Source organism: Macaca nemestrina, chromosome 6 (assembly GCF_043159975.1).
Source record: "Macaca nemestrina isolate mMacNem1 chromosome 6, mMacNem.hap1, whole genome shotgun sequence".
Lineage (NCBI taxonomy): Eukaryota > Metazoa > Chordata > Mammalia > Primates > Cercopithecidae > Macaca > Macaca nemestrina.
In genome coordinates, this window is record NC_092130.1 from 6,849,196 (window position 1) to 6,863,922 (window position 14,727).

General features: G+C 45.8%; 1 long non-coding RNA gene across 2 annotated transcripts in view; it reads right to left on the minus strand.

Moving 5' to 3' along the window:
- The window catches only part of LOC139363694 (uncharacterized), a 36,093-nt gene that overhangs the window by 7,801 nt on the left and 13,565 nt on the right, over positions 1-14,727 (minus strand). The window lies entirely within an intron of this gene.

Sequence of the window (14,727 nt, forward strand, 5' to 3'; positions counted from 1 at the left end):
AGACCAAGTAATGCTGAGAAAGGCATTTTGGAACAAACTCAAGAAGTGCTCAACCTCCTTTCTAAAATAACACCTGAGATAAGGTTGGAAGTGCAAACTAGGGCCTCTGAATGAAGAGGTCAGATTGAACGCAAATAATCTGGCTGTAGTTCCCCAAGAAACCTTGCTAACAACCATCATGATGGGATTTTCTTTAAAGACATAAACTTACAAGAAAAAATGAAAGAGGTGAAAACAACAAAACTTTGGGAGCTGGAAAGCTCGTGGATGAGAAGTAACTGATCAGCCCTGAACGAAGGTGAACCCCAACTCAACAGGCAGGAAAATCCATGAGCCCTGGATTTCAAGAACCTCCATTATTTTATACACTTTCCCTACAGCTTTGCTCTCAGTCCCAGCAGTACCTGTTGCCATGGATTCCTGGGTTTTTCCGAGCATTTACTGCGTAAACCCACTCGCTTCAGAAGAACTCAGGAGTCTGTGGCAATAGGTACTTCTGGAACTGAGAGCAAAGTTGTGGGGAAACAATATAAAATAATGGAGGTTGCTTGAAATTTGTTTAGAAAGAATTAAATGCCTGGATCCCCACCTCAACTCCATACTGCTAGGTGTCTGCTCCTTCTCCACTCTGCAGAAGACTGACCATTTGCTTTCCAGGGAGGGTAAAACCTAGGAACTCTGGACTGTGTGACATCAGATCTAGTAGAGACCAGGGGTATCATACATATTGGAAACAGGAGTATTCAGTGACTATGGACATACTGGATATTGAGACTCCTCCTTCCTCCACTCTCCCTCCCCTATTGGACTTCCAGAATGCTTGCAGCCATGCCTCTGCCCTCTAGACAGTAGGTTGGAAGGATCTTCTCTGCAAAGTCTGGCAAGCCCAAGTAGAAAGATATGAAGATAATCCCTGAGACTCCCCACAAAACCGGCAAAGCATAACACCCTACAATGAAGCTCACAGTCAAGAAACTCCGCCCATTCAGACAATTACAGATGAATAAACATCGGAGGGAAACCTCTGGATGTTAGGAAAGTCAGAGAACAAGGCAAACAAGAGTAACTTGGGAGAAACAGAAATTATGCAAGAAGAAAACCTCTAAGAATAATCACTGATAACATTTGGGAGGTAAGAAAAGACTTTGTACTTGTGAAAGAAAAACAGAATGCTATAAAACAAGAACACTATGGAACAAAAACTATTTATTGAAAATTAAAAATGTAAAAAGAGCAAAAAACCTTATAAAAAGATTGAAAGATAAAACTGAGGGACATTTTAAGAAAGGAAGTCAGAAAGAAGCCAGGTGCGGTGGCTCATGCCTGTAATCCCAGCACTTTGGGAAGCTGAGGCAGGTGCATCATGAGGTCAGAAGTTCGAGACAAACCTGGCCAAGATGATGAAACCCCGTCTCTACTAAAAATACAAAAATTAGCTGGTCATGGTTGCGGGCGCCTATAAGCTACTCGGGAGGCTGAGGCAAGGAATTGCTTGAACCAGGGAAGCGGAGGTGGCAGTGAGCCGAGATCACACCACTGCACTCCAGCCTAGGTAACAGAGCAAGACTCCGTCAAAAAAATAAATAAATAAAAATAAAAATAAAAAAAGGAAGTCAGAAAGACAAAGAGATGCAAAGAAAAGAAAAGAGAAAATAACTTGAAGATCAGCCCAAGAGAAGTCCAGCATGCACATAAGAAGAGTACTAAAAAGAAAGAATAGTGAACATAGGGCAGAGGGAGATTCATCAAAAACAACAACAAAACTAGAATATTTCCCACATTTGAAGAACATGAATCTGCAGATTGAATGGAAACTCTAAGATTGCAGCCTACTGGATGAAAACATACTCACACCAAGGTACAATATTATATAAAACTTCCAAAACACTGGGAATACAGAAAGGACCCTACCAAGTTTCTGAAGGAAGAAGAAAAACGAGTCACATGCCACAGTCAGGAATTAGAATGAGTTCAGAATTCTCAATGGCTCACAGGGAGAAAATCCCACAAAAAAGCAACCAAAAACAGGACAGTGACTTCAACATTTTAAAGAAAAATTATTTCCAACCTAGAATTCTATATCCAGCCCAATTATCACTCATATGTAAGAGTGGAATAAAAGTAATTCAGACAAGCAAACTCTCAAACAAAATTTCGACTTCTACATGCTTTTTCTAAGAAAGCCATTGCAGCAGCGTGTGCTTTATCAAATGAGGGAATAAACCAAGGAGGAGAAAAGGCAGAGGACGAGCCATCTGTGTTAATTTCCTAGGGTTTTGTTGTTTTCCACAACAAAGTCCAACAAACTGAGTGGTTTAAAACAACAGAAATTATTTATTGTGTCACACACCATTCCGGAGACTAGAAATCTGAAATCATGTTGGCAGCAAGGCCACGCTCCGTCTGTGGCTTCTAGGGAAAGATCCTTTCTGCCTCTTTCATCTTCTGTGGGGCCCAGGCATTCCTTGGCTTGTGGCAACAGAACTGCAGTCCCTGCCTTCTCTCTTCACATGGCTGATGGCTGTCTTCCATCTGTGTCTTCACACGGTGTTCCCTCTGTGTGTGTCTGGCTCTGTGTCTCTTTTCTTCTCGTAAGGACACCAATCATATTGGAATAAGGGCACATCCTACAATTGCATGACCTCATTTTATTTAATTACATTGACAATGATCCTATTTCCAAATAATGTCACATTCTGAGCTTCTGGGAAGGATATGAATTCCTGGGAGACAATATTTCACCCAGTACAATATACAGAAACAAGAGGTGAGAGGAAGTGCTGGGATACGGGTGAACCATTAGCCCAGGCTGACAGCTGTACAGGGGTAGAGATGAACTAGCCCAGACTGAGCAGGTGAGATTTCTTCAGGAAGCTGAAATTGAGAGAATGTATGAAAATGGGAACACTGAAAGGAGATTCAGGAGAAGAATTCGTAAGTACAGAGAAAACTGAGCAAACGAAAATAGCAACAATAACAAGACAATTTTTAATTCCAGGGAAAACAAAAGATTGACTAAGGCATAGTTCTGCCAAGCATATATAAAGCTCTGTAAGAAACAGTGAATAACGGCCAGGTGCGGTGGCTCATGCCTGTAATCCCAGCACTTTGGGAGGCCGAGGCAGGCAGATCACAAGGTCAGGAGATCGAGACCATCCTGGCCAACACAGTGAAACCCTGTCTCTACTAAAAATACAAAAAATTAGCCAGGCGTGGTGGCAGGCGCCTGTAGTCCCAGCTACTTGGGAGGCTGAGGCAGGAGAATGGCATGAACCCGCGAGGCAGAGGTTACAGTGAGCCGAGATTGTGCCACTGCACTCCAGCCTGGGTGACAGAGCAAGACTCCGTCCCAAAAAAAAAGAAAAAAGAAACAATGAATACTTCTCAAACCAAAATTCCAATATAAATATAAGGAGAAAGTGGGGAGGATGGGAAGTATTAACGTAGAAGTGGAAGGAGGAGTGATAAGCCTTCCACAGTGGCAAGTTAATGGGTAACACCAAAAACTGAAAAAGCTGGAAGCAGCAATTCAACCATATATAGAGATAGGGAGTAAATACGAAAAAAGTTGTAAACATCGTTCCTGGAGATGGGAAAATGGGAGGGAGGAAAACTGAGGCATGTAATTTGTCTTAACAAACCTTGCAAAACTAGTTGAACTACACATATTAGAAAAAAAATCCAAATGAGAATAAAAGGCACACATTGGACCAAATAATAGACAGCATTGTGCATTACACCCTGTACCATAAGTATATTTTATTATTAAAATATTCTATGGTGAAACTCTAGAGTCGGCTAACATGGTTCTCAATCAAAGGCAATTTTGCCACTGCCTTCCTCCCACCCCCGACTCAGGGCACATTTGCAAATGTCTAGAGGAGTTTTTCATAGTCACAGCTGGGGACGGGGGTGCCACTGGTGTCTAGTGAGTAGAGACAAGGGATGCTGCTAACAATCTTACAAGGCACAGGACAGCCCCCCACAATAAAGAATTACGTGCACAAAAGGTCAATAGTGCCGAACTTGAGTTGCTTAATGGATGTGTGTCCTGCAGACTGCTGGGAAGATAAACCTTAAAATTCTGAAAATGAAGACATCATGGGAAGGCTGACTAACCTAGATTTTGAGGTGGCTTTAAAATGCCTACAGATTCTTTGATGCTCCTCTCCTCAAAAGATGGATTCTAATTTCACTCCCCTCCAATGTGGGCTGGGCTTAGTAATTTCTTTCTCTTTTTTTTTGTGATGAGTCTCACTCGCCCAGGCTGGAGTATGGTGGCGCGATCTCGGCTCACTGCAACATCTGTCTCCTGGGTTCAAGCGATTCTCCTGCCTCAGCCTCCCGAGTAGCTGGGATTACAGGTGCCTACCACCATGCTCGGCTAATTTTTGTATTTTTTGTAGAGACAAGGTTTCACCATGTTGGCCAGGCTGGTCTCAAACTCCTGACCTCAGGTGATCCTCCCACCTCAGCCTCCCAAAGTGCTGGGATTACAGGTGTGAGCCACTGCACCTGGCCAAGACTTAGTAACTTATAAACAGAATAAAGTGGGAGTGACCATGCAGACTTTAGGGACAAGATGCTGAAAAGCCAGGTGAGGCCAATTTCAAAATCCACACTAATCACCCTGTGCCACTCCACATCTCTTTGTGGAACACTTATTTACATTCCTTGAGATTGCTTGAATTCTTTCCCCTCTGTCTTCTCACTGAGAACTCTGCCAGTGTTTCCCCTGCCCCTCATACACACGCACGCTTTTAAAAATGTCCTTTATTATTGTTCATTCCCGAAATTTAGTGTCTACATATTTCACTAGGGAGACTCAGAAAGCCCTTAGAGAAGTTGAATGCAGGGACTGTGAATTTAAAGCTTCTTCAAGACTATTCCTCATTCTCTTTCCCCCAGGTCTAGATATGCAGTGATTCTGCCTGGCCACCTTCCTTCTCTCTCCGCATTCCCCGCCCCTCCAGAGCTCCATCTCTTCTGGCAGAGCACCGCATTCTCTCAGCCCCATTCCCCCTGGAAAATGTGGAGTCTGCCTTGATATCGACACCCGTTACAGGGCTGTGCGGCTGTTCCCATGCAGCCAGCTTGAAGGTCTTCCAGACAGTGCTTGCATTCACCCATGCTCTGCATGGCACAGCCTGGCAGCTCCACAGGGCCTGGCACCCCAGGACTGTGGCTGAGGTTTGGGGTGCAAACTGGCATCTATGCTTCTTCCCCACCCCTACTCCCGACTCCCTAAATGTCTAGTAATTGAGAGTTAATAGCTAAGAAAGACAAGTACTTCCTTCCTGTGATCTAGAATAAACTGGGGGTGGGGGCGGGAAGAGATTACAACTTTTTTTTTTCTTTGCGGTTGTAGATAACTATTCTCATCGTATTATTTAGGTCTCATTTGGTTTAAGTGGCATAAATCCAATTCCAATTGGCAGAAATTTGGATTGGCAGAAATTGGAGTTTAATAACAGGGTATCAGGGTAAGCTCTAAGTAAGCTGAAGAAAGGGCAGGGATACTGCCAGATGGGGTCGCCATGTACAGTTGTGCAGGTTGCATGCTGCACAACCTCAATGGCCACTGTCACACAGTGGTCAGATGAAGGGCACTTCCTGGAGCTAGCAGGACACAACTTGTCTAGCTATTCTGTGTCTCTACTCCAGGTTTCAGAAATAACTGAAAGCAGGGTCTCAAATGCTACCAAGACCTTGTCTACATCTCTGAAATCAGCTTCTCCCTGGGTACTTGCTAAATCCCTCTCCCTGAAGAATGGTTTCATTTGGCTTAGTCTGAATCCAATTCCCACGCTGGACCCATTGTCTCTGCCTAGCAGGAGGCAAGAGATATAAGAGCCTGGCCTCTGGGAATTTAAAGTTTTCAACCTCTACTTACTTGTCTTTATTTTCGGAACCTCCAGAGCCTTTCAGGAGCTAAGTAGCCAACAGTAGGTGGGATGATGTGGAAGTAAAATTGCTCCAACTCAGGAGTGGGTGTGAATTCACCTAACCTCCTCCAGGACATTCATCTGATGGGACCTGAAGAGTTTTGGCAAAGCGGGAGCTACTCACATATTTTGAATATTCAGGGGGATCCTGTGACCCTTGCATAGACATCTCCCAAGCTCCCTGTCACGAAAGCAAAATACGCCAAATATCTCCCCAAAGTAAGTGGCCGCTGATGCTTGGGAACTCCCTGGTTCGAGGGGTCAGAGAGAAGAAGCAACACTCTGGTTATGTTAAAGTTCTCTTTCTTCTACCCCCTCCTGTTCTGTTTCTCCCCCAAGACAAGTTAGGCCAGTGCACCCCTCTTGCCCTTTCTAGCCCCAACAGACACTCTCCATATCCTTTTAGAACCCCCAGCCTTTCACCCCGACTCTGATCAGCCACCATAGCTCCGTAGTTTGAACATTAAAGCCAGGGAGGGACTCTCTTGGTGTCATGAAATCCAGGGGTTACCCTGAAAGGGCCAGGGGCGGGGAGGTGTGTGGAATGAGGGAAAACAAATACAGCTGCCACGTGCCCTAAATATTCTTGGATCATTTAATCCACACGTAACAAGGGAGTGCACGACTATTAATGACCAAAATAAATAGTCATCAATTATGATGATGGTAATTATACTTTTGAAATTAGCCTGGGAAAGGATGACCGAGGCAATTTTTTATTCCAGCTCGGGAAAATGGGACGCCAGCTGGGGCTAATAAGAGCTTTCATTAAGACACTGAGATTCATCCAGGGCTGCGAAGAAAGCCCTCTCTGTCCCCAGGCCCAGCCTGGCCCTGACATGCCTTCTGCTTTTTAACAAGAACTGAAAGGTGGCGAGACAGTTCTTGCCTTGGCAGGGGGCGAAGTCGGCCTCTGAAAAGGCAGTGATTATTCTCGATGGCGCAGCGTGGGGAGTTTCGTTTCCTTGGCCTCTGGTCTCCACGCGCCGGGGTTCCAGCACCGGTGATGTGTGCCTGGAGCCGATGGCGCCCGCGGGCTGCGGATGACCCGGGGCAGAGGGTCTGGCAAGGCAGGACGCGCCGGGCAGTTCGCAGGGACTGGCTGGGCAGGAAGACAGAGGGAGAAAAAAAAATGTGGTTTCTGTAAAAGGGGCTGTGTGTCCTTCCTCGCCTCCGGTTGCCCCAGGAGATGCTGCCGAGATGGCCACTAATATTTACCTGCCAGCCCTTCCATCCCAGATAACATATTTACCCAGGCACAGGCAGCGCCGCCTCTTCGCTCTGCTCCTCCATGCCTGGCGCCCTTGGGACTTTCATGGAAGTCCTCTACTGCTGGATCTTGCCTCAGTTTCCCTCTCTGCCTCACTCTTTTTCTCTCTCTGCCTCACTCTTTTTCTCTCTCTGTCTCTCTACCTCTTTCTCTGCTTCTCTCTTGCTATTTAGAAAGAAAGAAGGCCTCTCACTTACCCACCTAGTAGCACAGTCAAGAGTTTCAGGGTTGGTGAGAGTAAAATTCCCTTCTCTCTCTTTTTGGTTCTGATAGAGACAATGAACAGGAGGCTTACCACCTAAACATAGATCCCAGTCTCAGCTTAATTCAAAGGCTCTCAGCCAAGAGTGAGTCCCCTCCTCAGTCCCCCTACCCCAGGGACGTGGAAATTTTGCTTGTCACAACTGGGGTGGCAGATGCTACTGGCATCTAGTGGATAGAGAGGGATGCTGCTAGACGCCCGAGGATGCACACAATGAAGTATTAGCCCACCCAGAATGTCAACAGTGCAGGCTTAAGGGCTAAGTAAGCATCTAATCACCCCTCACAGGTTGGCCACCTGGAAGACTGTGTTAGGGGTGTAAGATCCTGAAGGCAACGTCCACAGCAGAGACTCAGGCAGAAAACAGGGCCAGCCAGAGGCCTCGCCCAGCCAGCAAAGTCAGCCAAGACAGTGACTCCGCCCCCCCAGGGCCAGCACTGGCCAGTCAGATTAGCAGCTCCAGAGAAACTAAGGCATGTTTCCAGGCAAACTAAGGTAAGAAGAGAAGATTGCAGAAGCTCTCTTCCCAACACCTCTGCCGGAGGTAGGAAGCTCCTCAAAGAGGCCTGAATTCAAATCCTGACTCCCCTACTCCTCATACTAGCTCTGTGAATTCAGGACAATCAGCTGGGCTTGCAAGACCTTCATTTGTGTATCTCCAAAACAGAGGGAATGACCTTCCTTAAGACCCTGATGACATAATATAAGTTAAATGCTTGACACCTAGCAGGAATCCTCTACCCAGTAGCTATTGTGACTTTACGATGACTTTACTTTTACACCCTCCGTTCCCCACCATGAAGTATAGTTGCTTCATTATTTACAATCCTTCAGAATCAAACAAGCAAACGCAATACTGGAAGTTCCTCCATGGCCCTGTTTGCATCCTGAAGAAGTGAGCTGTCCCTTCTGGATGTATTTGAACAAGACTGCTCGTACCTCCAAGGGGCGTCTGGGAAAGGGTTCCTAATTGTATGGGAGATGGACCTGGTAGCCTCTTAAAATTCCTTTCAACTCCAAGATTCTATCTAGAATCCAGATCAACCCAGGCTCTTATCTCTAATTCATTTTTCCACAAAGAAAACCAAGCAGATTTTCTGTGAGGGAAATGCAGGAGAGATGTTACCTGTATCCCTCATAGCACAGTTCCTCCAGTTCTCATTAGACATACCTAGTCCTCAAGCTCCCCTCTCTCATGCTTCCTGTGATGGTCTTCCTCTTCCAAGCTTCCCCACAAATGCTCCGTCTCCTTTCTGTTGGGTCAAGCAATGCAGCTTTTCCCAAACATGTCTTCCCCATCCAGGTCAACTGTGGCTAGCTAAGAGAATCGACATCCTTAGCAGGCAGTCTGGAGACTGGAGAATGGCCTCTGAGGTCTGATTGTACAACCACAGAGACGGATCTGTGAATTCATTTCCTCAACACACAATTGTTTTTAGAGAAATTTCTGTAAGACAATTTCCTCCATCTTCTTGCAAACAAGTAATGACTTCTGTCTCCAGTTCCAAGAGCTTTCATTCCCTCCCTGTAGAAAAATTATGTTACCAAATATCTACATTTGTATAATATTTTTGAAGTTTTCTTGCACTTTTTGCCTATTGACTTTATGATACCTTTCGTCCAGACATTTGTAGAATCGACTGTCAATGCTGTAGCATTACAGCTGGCCTATAGTTGCCACCAGCTTACACACTTTTTGATAAATCAGCATGAAACATATTTTAAGATTGAGGTTTCAGGTTATGAGAAATTAATTAACTGCATACTTCTCTGCTTTGAGAAACTCAAAATTTACCGAATATCCTGCCAGTAAGAGAGTAGCTGAACTAGACTCCCTCTTTCCAAGGTTCTAGTTGACAACACACTTTCACAGTTGATTTACAATGTGGGGATTTCTCAGAGAGATCCCTTCCCCCACCGCACAGTTTAGCCTCATTCAGGTATTCCCACCAGGTTGTAGTCAGGAAATGTTCCCAACTCCTCTCGGGTCACATCTCAGGGAAACCTCCAAAGGCAGCAAGACCCTGGATGCAGCAATTTTGTTATTAAAGCACAGGTGTAGCCCTCTGTTGAAGGAAGTTGGCCTCCTGCCTTGGGAACGCAGCACGATTCCTTCTCAGCCAGGAGACAACTGCCTGAGCTGGACGTTGCCCTCTGGTGTTGTCCAGGTAGGCAAACTCCTGGTTCCTTATAAATCCCCCTTCAGGGTTAGACTTCTTAACAGCAATTGCAAAGCAGCTTTGGGGCGAGTCAAGGAAACTGGCATTGGGCAGCACTTGGAAAGTCACCCTGGCTAACACGCTGCCTCCGCTCAGGATGGAGACTTAAATGAAGGTGGGTGGATTTCACCAGGAGCAATTTCTTCCCAACCCTGGCAGCTGGGTAGAGAAGTGGGCCGTAGTGACTCAGAGGGGAGAGTTTGTGAAGAGCCTTTTTAGTGCACTTTGTTAGTGGCCTCATAAACCCGCTACACAGAACTTCATTCTGGTAGAAAATACCATGATACAACATAGCTTGCTGAGTGTTAAAATCCCTTCCTTTCATATTTCCTTTCTACGCACCCTTCACCTTTACCCACTCGTATTAGCAGGCAGTCTTCTCATTCCTACCAAATTTCCCAGTCAAATCAGAGAAGTTAGTTTGTGAGAGGAAATCATGTCACAGGCTCCTTGAAAAAGAGATACCGTTTCGTGGTTCTGGGGCATCCAGGTACCACAAAAGCTTTGGTGCCCTGTGTGTTTACATAGCCACACAGTAAGAGGATGGAAGGGGTCCCTAAAGGAAAGCAAACCCACATATGAACAGAGCTTTAAAGGTGCAAGCTGGGTAGGGCACAGCGGCTGACACCTGTAATAGCAGCTGCTAAGGACACCGAAGCAGATGGATCGCTTGAGACCAGCAGTTTGAGACCAGCCTGGGTGCCATAGCAAGACACCCATCTCTATGAAAAATAAATAACTAAATAAAATAAATAAAACATAAAAAGGTGCGTGCAGGTTCATTCGGTATTCCCTCCTCATTTACTCAACTGCTCTTATTGAGCTCCTGCGTGGTTTCAGGCTTGTTGCTGTGGGCTGAGGACTCCGAGGTGGGGAGCACCCAGGTGCTGTGTTTTAGACACCGATTGCTGCATAATAAACTATGCCAACACTTAGAAGCTGAAAACAACCATTTCATTATGTTCCTACGTTCCCTGGGTCTGGAATTTAGACAGGGTACTGCAGGGTTGGCTCCTGGATGTCTGGAACCTCACTTGGGGAGACTTGAAGCCTGGAGGAGAGTTGACAGCTGTAAACTGGAATTTTCTAAAGGTCTGCATTGGGATGACCTGAAGCTAAGACTGCAGAACACGGCATGCACGCAGTTGCTCCATAAGGCTTGGCTTTCCTTTAATGTGGTAGCCCAGGGTTCAAAGGATGAATGTCCCAGAATGAGGAAGCCGTATTATCCTTCGGTCAGTAATTACTTCACTGTATTCTATTGGTCAAAGCCATCACAAGCTTACATACGCACATACAAGGGGACATGGATACCACCTCCCCATGGAAGAAGAGTCAAGGTCACATTGTGGAAGAGCGTGTGCGGTGAAACATTGCACATGCTCTAAGACCTGCCATCCACTGTTCATGGCCACAGTCAGAAGTGCCCCTGGGTGCATCACACCCCTGTGTGCAATAGTCACTATTCATTCATTCATTCATTCATTCACTCACTCGCTCCTGTGTAAGCCAGGAGGCAGCCACAGCCTCATCAATTTTTGAAATCACAATAGAACTACCTACAGTTCCACAGCCCTGGAAAGCCCGAGTGTCCTCAAGATTCCTGCCATCTTCCCTTCTCCCTTGCCCAGTAGGAGCAGGACTGTGCAAATGGAGGTGTGAAACTCAACCATTGGTGGTGGGGGTGAGGCAGAGTGGATTTCCATTGCATACCTCATGCAAACAGCTTTAAAACTCATATGAGTTTGATGATGTTCCCCATCATCCTTTCCCAAATCCCCCACAACACACACACACACACACACACACACCCCCCACATGGGACTCCTCCCCCTTTCCACCTGGCTAGCAGCCCCCAGCATCTGTGGCTCCTCTTCCCGTTGTCCAATCCCCAATCCCCACAAGCCACACTGGGGACTCCTCACTTTCCTCACCTCTGTTTGCAGAACTCTGCCTCTTCTCCCAGATGTGCTCACAGAAGCTTTTCAACATGCTGAGCAGAACTGACATCTTTCTAAGACTGCGGCCCACCATCTAAGAGAGCACTTCAGTCTTACCAAGTCCCACTCACTGATCATTCATTTAACAAACATTGGTTGGGCCCCTACTGTGCACCCAGCACTGGGTGGCGTAGTGGATTTAGGATTATACTATATACCTCTCTGAATTATACGGTGAGATGGCTGCTTTTACCTTATTGTTAGAAGGATGTTTGGAAATATTATTAATGTTACGTTGTTATTATTGTTATACTTTTTGCCTTGACAGAATGCTTTCACTTCTGCAAGAGATGTTGCCATAGGCTATGAGCTCTACTCCCCTGGCTTCAGTCATTGGCAAGCCAGTTTTGTGATTTTTGCTGTACGTGTGTACCACCTGTGTTTTATTGGCTTTATGTAAGTCTTTAAAGTGACTCACTTTCTCTACTTACAATTTTAAAAATTTTACATCATTACCGTAAATAGAAAACTATAATTCCTCACCATAAACGGAAGGCAACCCTAACATTAAATTCCATTTTAAACTACCCTATGAAATTTTAGCTAAATACAGATACTTGAACCTGCGCCCGCTCTCTCTTTGTTAAAAAGGGAGCATAGGATGTATTGGAAAAGCATGAAAGACAACCCTAGCACCACGCTGAAATGTACTCCTTGGCGTAATCCACACAGCTGTAAAGGGAAGAGTGTTCTCCCTGAGGGATATAGTGTAATTTAATGTCACCTCTGTGCACCATCCACCATCGTCTCAGCTAACATCAGTGATATCTACCTAAATCAGTTGCAATAGCCAGATTCTGCTGCAGTAACAAACAACCCTCAAATCTCAGTAGCTTAAAACACAAAAATTATCTGTTTTCCATAGCCACTGTGGGTTGGCAAGGTTCCAGCTCATTCTCATTGCCCCGGATCCCAGGATGGCAACCACAGTCCTGAATGCTGAAGTTCACTATGTCAGAGGGAAAGAAGAGAGTGTCATGAAGCATTGCACTGGCTCTGGCTGCTTCTGCCCAGTAGTGAATACATGCTCCTGCTCACTCTTCCATGGCTAGGGTGAGTCACATGGCCAGCCCTGACTTTCCTTGAGCAGGAAGTACAACCTACCTCCTCCCAGGACAGACAGCCGGCGTATCCTGTGAATAGCCACACTGACTTCCATCCCACCCCATGCACTGAAAACGCTACCACAACTAGTTGGACCCCAGCCTCTCCAGGGACAGCGACCTCTACACAGCCCCCATACCCAGACAAACCAGACCACTCCTCATTCCCTGGTCAGACCCTGCACTGGCTTTCTCCCCACCTCTATCCACTGCCTGCCCCATCTCGACCAGAATGCCCTCTCCCTGCCTCCCATTCTTCTTACCCTTCCAGGTTCCACCTGCTCCTGAGGCTTTGGAAGCCCCCAAAAACTGAAAGCCATCTGAGCTGGAAGAGTTGGGCGCCCTCATTTTAGAGCAGGGTTTTTCTCCCTCAACACTGCTGACATTTGGGGCTGGATTATTATTTGTAGTAGAGGGGTGCCCTGTGCATTGCAGTAGGTTTAGCAGCATCCCTGGCCTTTGCCCACTAGATGCCCATGGCAGCTCCTCTCTCCATCTGAACAACTGTGACAACCAGAAATGCCTCAAGACATTGAATGTTTGCAGAGGGGACAGGATTTCCCTCAGTCAAGAACCATTGTTTTACAAAGTAGCCAAGAGAAACGAAATACTAACTACTGTGTCCAAGGTGACACGGTGCATTAATGACCGAACAGACTAAAGGAATCTGAGCTGTGGAGCATAGAGGGCAGGCTGGGCAAATAAACGAGGAAAATGGGCCGGGCTCATATTCTTATGACACATTTGTTGTGTCTATTAAACGCTTCCAGAAAGATATATGCTCTTTCACAAAAAAAAAAAAAAAAAAAAAAAAGCAATGACGTAGACTTCTTGGTCTGTCTTTCATTTTTCAGCTTTTGATATAGACAAGAGTATAAGAAATATCTCATTTTCCTGGAGTTCTACCATAAGAAAAAGAGTGATGTCAATCCACTGACAACAGGGCTACTGGCAATGTAAAGAGAGAGAGACTAGAGAATGGTGAGACTGCAAAAATGGAGAGGAGGTGCCCCTTCTGATAGACCAAGTATTGTAGCTAGTTGTCAGGATCTTTCTAATGAGGCGAAATCTGGATTTGAATGAGAGATCCCTTGATTTTCAGAAGCTGGAAAATAATTTCTTTTTTTTTTTTTTTAATCTGCAAGCCCAAACTATAGATCATGCAAAATACCGGCTCAACACTTGGGTCATGCAGGTCTGCCGCCTCTATATTACACAAGCAACCACGTTGTTTACTGGTGTAGACATCTGTCACAGCCACAGCTCACACCCTGCCCTGGGTGTCAGAGGCATCTAAGGGGCTTTGAACACTCCTGAGACATAGGCTCGTTGAACTGAAAGCCCCCATTGTGGGTCCCAGGGACTTGTGTCTTTGAAAACCTCCCAGATGATTCTGCTACACAGGTTTGGAAACCACTTCCCCCACTCCCTTCCACTCTCCTCCCCAGACCATGAGCTCCTTGCAGGGAGAGGGGAGGGGGCAGCATCTCATTCATTCATGTTCAGCACCAGCATGAACCTAGCACAGAGAAGATGCTCCTTAAACCCTCACTCATTCAAATCGAATCACCGGGAAGGCTGAAGTCGTCATTGCTTCCAGGCTTTTTTCTTGACTCTCATTAGAAAAAAAAAATCTCTTTGGTATTTGGTTGCCACATTCTTGTATCAACAGCAACATTCCTTGGAAGAAAGATGGTCATGGTGGGCAGGAAAGGTCATGGTGGGCAATTGCCATTTCAATAACTTAAAAGGAGAAAGGATTTTTAAAAATTACTTTTATACACACACACACGCACACACATATATGAATATATATATTTGAGATGGAGTCTCACTCTGTCGCTGAGGCTGGAGTGCAGTGGCACCGTGTCGGCTCATTAAAACCTCCGTCTCCTGGGTTCACACAATTTTCCTGCCTCAGCCTCCTG